Here is an 8,947-nt window from a genome sequence, read left to right as displayed (position 1 = left end):
ATCTAACCTAGTGATGAGCACCTAACCTAGTGATGAGCACCTAACCTAGTGAGGAGCACTTAACCTAGTGAGGAGCACCTGACCTAATGAGGAACATCTAACCTAGTGATGAGCACCTAACCTAGTGATGAGCACCTAACCTAGTGAGGAGCACCTGACCTAGTGAGGAACATCTAACCTAGTGATGAGCACCCAACCTAGTGAGGAGCAACTAACCTAGTGAGGAGCACCTAACCTAGTGAGGAGCACCTAACCTAGTGAGGAGCACCTAACCTAGTGATGAGCACCCAACCTAGTGATGAGCACCATCTATGAGTCATGACAGACTTGGGCTTCATTCCTCATGCACATGCCCCAGCTATGTGCCTTAGTTCAAGTCACCTGACTTCTCTGAGGAGCACCCATGGGGCAAATGATACCTTTAATGTGCTAGTTGGTGTCATCCTGGGCCAGTCGGTGAATTTCCATCTGTTGCCTTGAAAAAGTTGCTATCCTTGTGATGCTAAGGGCCCCTCCGATGATGATCATCACACCCAACCCTCTAGCCCCCACGCCCACCCCTATTCCTTAAATCCTTAAATGGTTAATGTGGAAATCGCTGGAGCATGTCACATCAAGGATTAACATAGGTGTTGCCAGGGCCACAGGGCTCTCAGAAGTTCAGCTCCAATCAAATTTCCCAGACTTTTGCAATCTCAGGATGTAATTTCTTTTAAAAGGAAGAGAGAAAACTTACAGCCTTTGTATTTGAATAATGGTAACGTGGGCGTTGTAGATGCCTGAGAGGTTCCAGGAGAGAAAGGACCAAGATCCCTGTAATTGTCCCCAGGAGAGGGACTAGCCACCGATTTCCTGGGAAATTCTATCAAGAATGTCCTTGTGACCTGGGAGAGCATTGGATTCTGGGGAAGTTGAGACAAAGAGAGAGTCCTTCTAGGGAACCAGATCTGAAAAGGTCTGCTCAGGCCTGAAGGGTCATACAGAACACACTGAGCCCACTGTCCCCTTCTAGGGGCCAATCGAGAGGTCGAGGGACCACATCAGGCTGCAAGATGGAGGTGTCAGTGGCCTGGCCATCTGATCCTCCCATGCAGAGCCTCGGGCTCTCCTGCTGTGTCCCTCTCTGGCTGCTGGCCCACTTCCCACCCGGGTTCTTACTCACCAGCTATTTTTAATCAGAGTTTTTGAGCTGGACACAGAGCACCAATGCCCGGGAGTTCCCCTGCTCCCTGGCTTCTGTGCACAGACGAGTGGCTGCAGAACGTCACCGGGCCACAAGTGCGTCAAAGAGACGTGTGGTAACACTTTGTGATGGGCACAGCTCTGGAAGAGCCACCGAGATGGTGAGCCTCTGCGTCCATGTGCTCATTCCTCTGGGTGCGATTGATAATGTCTGCGTGGACAAGAGGGCACATGTGGGGGCCCACACCTCACTCTGACAGGAGCTCTGAGGACACTGGGGCAAAGATCCTATGCAATAAAAGTTTTAAGTGCTGGTAACCCTTGAGTGAGCCTCACAGAAGGGCTACACTGAGGACACAGGATAGCAGGGAGCACCAGGCCACCAAAACACTCTAAGGACTAGAGGTACTCCCAGAAATCCTTTCAGATACCTAAATTTCAATCGACAAGGGGAGAGAGTTAGAAGGCAAAGCCTTCAAGGGTGAGAGCAGGGACTTTCCAAAAGGGCTAAGGAAGAGGGTCATCTTTTTGTCATCCACAATGAATGAGGACATACAAAAGGTGTCACTTTGGAAGCAGCATCCAGCCCTCATGACAGCCTTGACCTGGCATTCCTGGGCCTCAGAAGTATAAGAGGTATGTGTATACTGTTTGTGGAACTGGAAATGGGGTTCAGTGGTAGAGCACTTGCCAAGTATGTATGAGGCCCTTGGTTCAATGTTTAATACTATTAAAAAATTTTTAAGGGCTGGCGAGATGGCTCAGCGGGTAAGAGCACTGACTGCTCTTCTGAAGGTCCTGAGTTCAAATCCCAGCAACCACATAGTGGCTCACAACCACCCATAATGCGATCTGATGCCCTCTTCTAGTGTGTCTGAAGTCAGTTACTGTGTGCTTACATATAATAATAAATAAATCTAAAAAAAATTTTTAATTAAAAAAATAGACTTCTGGGGGCTGGAGAGATGGTTCAGAGGTTAAGAGCGCTTCCAAAGGTTCTGAGTTCAATTCTCACCAATTACATGGTGGTTCACAACTATCTATGAGATCTGGCTTGCAAGCATACATACAAAAAGAATGCTGAATATATAATAAATAAAATCTTTTTTTGTTTTTTTGGTTTTTCGAGACAGGGTTTCTCTGTGTAGCCCTGGCTGTCCTGGAACTCACTCAGGCTGGCCTCAAACTCAGAAATCTGCCTGCCTCTGCCTCCCGAGTGCTTGGATTAAAGCCGTGCGCCACCACGCCCGGCACATAAAATCTTTTTTAAAAGAAATAAATAAATTCCTGGGGCCTGGAGAGATGGCTCAGAGATTAAGAGCACTTAGCTGCTTCAGGGAGAACCTGACTGTAATTCTAGCTCCAGAGGCTCAGATGGCCTCTTCTGGTCTCAGTGGGCACCCACATGCAAGCATGTGCTCATACAGACACATACGTTATTCATAAAAATAAATAAGTCTTGAAAACACTTTTAGGCTCTGCTGTTTTTGTCTTAGCAGCACTAACAGAAAACACAACTGGGTATCATGGCCCCAGTGCCTTAGGTTTGATTTTTCTCTCCACCGTTAATTAACAGCGGTCCAGCAACACTGTGGTATATGTCACCCTGACTCTCGTCCGTGACTGGAGGATGTGGAGATGTTTCCTGACTTCCCAGAGATTCCAGAGACTCCGGCTCACCCCCATATTACTACCCATCTCCCTGTTCCTTGTGCCTCTCACATGTGACCCTAAACCCTCAGCTCTGGGTCTGCCTGGAATCAGAGCCATGACCCAGAGTTTGAGGAGGGGGATGCAGAAGTCAAGGGATGCTCTGAGGGTGCTCGAGCACGCATGCATGTGCCCACTGGGTATCTGCTGAGTGTGTGCTACCCGAGGGGGTTGTGCGCTGACAGACAGAAGACTGAAACTTCTGAGAGAAGAGCCTGGAGGAGAATGTCAGCAGGTCACACACAGAAGGCGGCTGGCTTCTCACAGGGACATCAGTAGGACAAGAAAGAGTGAGGCTTAGGAGTAGGCAGCCAGATAAAAATTATCACCTCCCCTTCCCCGCAGAAGTGACTCATCCCTACAATGAGTGGTGCGTCTGGGACAGCTGCCCCAGAAAACATGATTTTCTGCCTGTTTCCTGACTTACAAACACACACACACCTGGTCACTCGCTGGTCTTCCAGCTGCTCCCATCTCTGAACCTAAGCTTTGGTGCAGAGAGAGAGAGAGAGAGAGAGAGAGAGAGAGAGAGAGAGAGAGAGAGAGAGAGAGAGAGAGAGAGAGAGAGAGAGAGAGAGAGAGAGAGAGAGAGAGAGAGAGAGAGAGACAGGTGGTTGTGTGTGACTCTACAGAACATCTTGTTTTTTTGTGTTCTGTTTTTGTCATGTGTGTAGTAGGCATGTTTGTGCAGTATATGCATGTGTGTATATGTGTTCAAATGAGTTAGGGTACATGTGTGCATGTGTGTGTCACAGAGGCCAGAAGTTGATGCTGGGTCTCTCACTGGAACCCAGAACTCAAAGACCTGGTGGGTCGAGTGGGCCAGCTTGCTTGGGGGATCTTTTCTCTCAGTGTCCTGAGTACCAGGACTGCATGTGACCCTGCTCTTAGGTTCTGAGGATCCAGATGATGGTTCTAGATGAACCATCTCTGAAGACTGGGATGCATTCTATAACCCTGGCTAGCCTGGAACTCACTAGATGATCTAGCCTGGTCTCAGACTCACAGTGTGCCAGGATTAGAGGCATGTACCTTATACCTGGCTTTTAAAAAAAATGGTGGTTAAGAGCACTGACTGCTCTTCTGAAGGTCCTGAGTTCAAATCCCAGCAATCACATGGTGGCTCACAACCATCTGTGCAGCTACAGTGTACTGGTGTACATTACATAAATAAATAAATCTTTTTTTTTAATGTTAGTACACTTCATGATTGCATGGGTACACACAAACACACACATATGCAATGGTGCTCATCTGGAGGTCAGAGGACAACTTGCAGGAAGTTGGTTCTCTCCTTCTGCCACGTGGGTTCTCAGGTATTGAACTCAGGTCATCAGGCTGGTGGCAAGCCCCCTTCACCTCTGAGCCATCTCAACAGCACTGGGTTTTGTCTTTAAAAGAGAGGAGGTGAGACACGGCCTTCATTGCTTCTTAAACACCTGGAATACATACGCGAGGGCTGAAGCTGAGCAACCACTTTGGCCCATGAGGTGATAATGCCCCACTGCTTGTAACATGCAAAGAAAAATGACGTAGTCAAACGTGGCGGGGATGGGTAGGATGGGGGAATGTCTACCCCTAGTCAGGTGGAGAGGAAGGGGGCAGGGTCTTTCTCATTCAACGTGGCTAACCCTGAGACACTTCTAAAAGTGAGAGTAGGCTGGGATCCGGCTCCACCTAGAAAGCGTCTTTCTGCTGTACGTGAAATTAACTTTGGTCTTCAGCACCACACAGCCCATTTTCCCTGCCGAACTCCCCCATGATCTCAGCACTCAACAGGCCGAGGCAGGTGGATCTCTGTGACTTTGAAACCAGCTAGGACTCCATAGAGAGTTTCAAGGGTAGCCTGGGCTACAAAATAAGACCCTGTCTTCAAAAACGTGTTAGCTGGAGCTGGAGAGATGGCTCGGCAGTTATGCGTGCTTGCCGTTCTTGCAGAGGTCTCGGGTTTGCTTCCTGGAACCGACAGGTTGCTCACTCCTACCTGTAACCCCAGGTTCAGGGCTCCTGACACCTTTTTCTGACTTCTGTGGCACCCACATACTGGCATGCACTCACCCACAGACAGACAGACACCTACATGCATACAAACTTACAAATTGTACTTTAAAGCGTAAGACCGTCTTCTGTTGGCACAGTGGTTCTCTTTTCTTGTTTCTGTGTTTCCTCTTTGGCTCCTCCTCCTGTGGTTCCATCCTGGGGGGTGGGGGGGGGATCACAAATCGGAAATCTGATTGCATCTCCTCCAAGAAGGGCGGCGGCTTGAGAAATCCCAGGTTCCTGCTGCCTCCGGCCATTCACCTGGCACTGGCTTCAACTCCTACAGCAGGTCAACCTGGACTCATCTTCCCCAAACATCCATTTCTGGCTCTTGAGCCCCAGTACCTGTCAAGCAACCTCCACTGGAAGGCACCCCAGTACAGGCTTCTCTGGCTGGTCAGCATGGTGGACTGCAGCCTTGCCTGGGACCAGCAGGAGGCTCTGGTTTCTAGAAGATTACAGACCTAAACCTGTAACATTGCAGTCCTGACCTGGGCCCTATCTTTAGCCCTAGGGTATGACCTGGGCCCTCTGACTGATCAGCCAGAGCCCTTCCCATCCAAGCTTAGGGTGGGACGGAAACACCTCCCTAAAGCTACCAGTTCCCAGGTCCCTTAAGGCCTGGAGACAGTTAGGTCACTTCTTTTTTTTTTTTTTCAGGTGTGGGGTGTGTGTGTGTGTGTGTGTGTGTGTGTGTTGGGTTTGTCAAGACAGGGTTTCTCTATGTAGCCCTGGCTGTCCTGGAACTCACTCTGTAGACCAGGTTGGCCTCGAACTCAGAAATCCACCTGCCTCTGCCTCCCAAGTGCTGGGATTAAAGGCATGAGCCACCACTGCCCAGCCTAGTTTGGTCACTTCTAAGCTTAAGACAATGACTAAGCCTTGGCCCCAGGATCTAGAAAGCAGACAGTGTTAGAGTGTGCTCCTCAAAAGCCAGCCACTGTGGGCACACGTCCAACCTCAACGCTCAGGAGGTAGAAACAGGCAGAGCTCTAAGTTTGAGGCCAGCCTGGTCTACAGAGTGAGCTCCAGGCTAGCCTTTGGAACACAGTGAGACGATGTCTCAACAAAACAAAAACAAACAAACAAAAGAGACCCATCTCCAAAAGCCAGTGTGCTGTGTGAATTGCCACAGAGAATTCTCCAGCCCTGGTACATAGTCTTCCTCTCTGAACTCCAGGTCACCAAAGCCCCAGTACTAACTACCAAGCATGACCTCTTGTGGGCCACCCGCGTGTCCCATTACAGGTAGACAAGCACAGCCTGTGGCCTGAAACTGGACCAGCATCCATGCTGGGGTACACTCCTCAGACCTCCCCAAAGCACCACTCCGCTGCTTCCTTCAGGTTCTGGGACCAGGGGTGGAGTCAAAGTGGGGTCACTCTGAGAGCCTAGGCAGTTCTCAGTCCTGGGGGTGGCCAGCAGTCCTGACACCCCTCAGCTTGTATCTGCATCACCCCAATCTCGGCCAGGTGGGCTCAGTGACTTCTATGCTAAGTCTTTGCGTCTGTAAGAAAAAAAAAAAATTATCAAGGGCAGGAACTGTGTGGCTCAGTGTGTAGGAGCGCTTGGTGCTCCTGCGGGGAACTTGGGTTTGATTTCCCAGCACCCAAGTGGTGATTCACAACCATCTGTAATTCCAGTTCTAAGGGATGTGATGACAGCATTCCCCCCCCCACACAATAGTGCCAGGGCACCAGGCACACATATGGCACACATATGTGCTTACAGGCAAACACATATAAAACACACAATGAATAAATTTAATTTTTAAAAATTTTAAAGAAAAAGAAAGAAAGAAAGAATCGTAGCCCATCTTTAATATGAAGTCAGAGAATTCCAGAGAAGCAGGAGGCACCAGACTCCAGTTGTCCCCAGCTGGCATCTGGTATCTGGCTAGGTCTCTCAGAACATCCTGAAGTTGAAAAGTTAAGGGTAAGGCCAGGTGGGATGGCAGGGTGGCAGAGATGGGCACATCTCCATGTGTTTGAGGCCAGTCTGGACTACAGAGTGAATTCCAGGTCAACCAGAGCTACATAGAGAGACCCAGTCTAAAGAGACATCAATGGAGGAGCTAGAGGCATTCCTGTGACTGGACCCATGTGTCAGAAAAGGAGAGACTCTCAAGCCCCAGGATACATGTTCGAGAAGGTTCTGCATCCTGAACAAATTGGACGGGTAACTGGGGGAGGAGAGATGTAGACACAGGGAAGACTGTACCTCCGAGAATTGAAAGGAGGCATAACTAAGGAGGCCATTTGTGTTGTTGTGTCTCAGGGCCCCCAGCCATTTTTGTTAATTGTGCAGGCTAATCCCAGCTCCTGCAGAACCAAAAATAAAACAGTTTCCAACTTGAAGCCGCTTAAATCTGTCATTATGGAGTGAGGGTCTGGTTTCTTTGTTACTCTGCAAGGACATGTGTCCTGTACCATGCCATGCCAACTTGACTTGGCATGAATGTACTTACCTCAACCCCCTCTACCTGTAAAGATGGTATCTGAACAAGACCACATTATGAACAGGGTACCTGCAGGATGTAGTTACATGGGGGAGGGAGGCTGTACCACCCAACACAAGCTAACCTATGCCAAGAGCCTGGCAGAGAGAAACTGTGTGGATAGGGTTTTATGACTAGTCATCACAGACCCTAACCGTTTGGAATGGGAAGCAGGTGGCCTTCGTGTTCCCCTGGATTGGAACTTCACAGCAGAGCAGGAATTGAGACAAGGGGACACAAAGGAGTGTATGACCTGGGCAGAGAAGACAGAGTGCCTGCACCCCACAGCTGCACAGCTGCAGGCAGCTTCTTCGGGCACAGAGGCAGAAGAGCTGACCCCATCAGGACAGGATGGAGCACAGGGCTAGGTAGGACAATGGGAAGGGGACCCCCACACACACTGCAGAAGCTACCGTGAGGAGAGAACCAGGGCCTCACACCCCACTGTCCAGGGCCCAGGACACTTAGCCTCCTTCAGTTGTGTAAGAGTATTGACAAAGTTTGGTTAGCTCATCTACTGAAGTGTTCTGTTTTGTTTTAAATGACCAGAGGGACTGGGGAGATGGGTCAAGGTTGAGAGCACTGGCAGCTCTTATAGAGGCCTAGGGTTCTAGACCCAGCATCCATACAATGGTTCATAACCCTCTGTCACTCCAATTCCAAGAGACCCAATGACCTCTTCTGGCCTCTGTGAGCATTGCACATGTGTAACACACAGACTTACATGCTCTTAAACATGTAGTATGTAGTGGTTTGTATATGCTCAGCCCAGGGAGTGGCACTATTAGAAAGTGTGGCCCTGTTGGAGTGGGTGTGGCCCTGTTGGAGTAGGTGTGTCACTGTGTGTGTGGGCTTTAAGACCCTCATCCTAGCTGCCTGGAGGCCAGTCTTCTGCCAACAGCCTTCAGATGAAGACATAGAACTCTCAGCTCCTCCTGCACCATACCTGCCTGGATGCTGCCATGCTCCTGCCTTGATGACAGTGGACTGAACCTCTGAAACCTGTAAGCCAGCCCCAACTAAATGTAGTCCTTATAAGGTTTGCCTTTGGTCATGGTGTCTGTTCATAGCAAAAAAAAAAAAAAAAAAACAAAAAACTAAGACATAATATAAAATAATGCTTTTAAATTAAATAATAGAAGGAACACAGAATGTAAGCTGGCAAAGATACAACAGAAATCAGTGTGCAGAGTTTCCAAAAGAAAACATAACTCAAAATAGAACCACCCCTGACCCAGAGACCAATGCTGGCGTGTACCCAAAGGCCCCGATCAACACAGCACAGGCACCCTGACAGTCTGTATGTGCATTGCCGAAGCATGCACGTTAGTAGGGAAATGGAGCCAGCCTAGATGATACCAACAGGCGACTGGACAAAGAGAATGTGACTATGTACCCAATGGAGTCTTATTCAAGAAAAATCCTGCTGTTTCCAGGAAAATGGATGGAACCAGAAATCACCAAGTTACGTGAAATAAGCCAAGCCCAGAAGGGTAAACGTTCCTTTTTTCTTTCTTT

This window comes from Mus pahari, chromosome 20 (genome assembly GCF_900095145.1).
Source record: "Mus pahari chromosome 20, PAHARI_EIJ_v1.1, whole genome shotgun sequence".
NCBI classification, from domain to species: domain Eukaryota; kingdom Metazoa; phylum Chordata; class Mammalia; order Rodentia; family Muridae; genus Mus; species Mus pahari.
Note: the sequence above shows the minus strand (reverse complement) of the source record.